Below are 307 nucleotides of genomic sequence, written 5' to 3'. Positions count from 1 at the left end.
CCTTATTATGTAGCCTACTTGATTTTATTGAGTGAAAGGGGATTGTCGTCTGCACTACTCTTCGCCTTTATGGTCTGACTGGTGTTATTTTACGTGTGTATACCACGCGTTTTGAAGTGATGAGAGATTTGGAGAGAGAGAGAGAGAGAGAGAGAGAGAGAGAGAGAGAGAGAGAGAGAGAGAGAGAGAGAGAGAGAGAGAGAGCACTGGACTCTCTTGACGCTGACCTGTAGTGTCTGTAGTGAACGGTGGAGGCGCTGTTTACCCGCCGCTCCGCTCGCCTTGGATTCGCACAGACTGTGAGAGA

Source organism: Boleophthalmus pectinirostris, unplaced genomic scaffold (genome assembly GCF_026225935.1).
Source record: "Boleophthalmus pectinirostris isolate CB_2022bp ecotype Guang Dong unplaced genomic scaffold, ASM2622593v1 HiC_scaffold_17, whole genome shotgun sequence".
NCBI lineage: Eukaryota > Metazoa > Chordata > Actinopteri > Gobiiformes > Gobiidae > Boleophthalmus > Boleophthalmus pectinirostris.
This window is presented reverse-complemented; position numbering follows the sequence as displayed.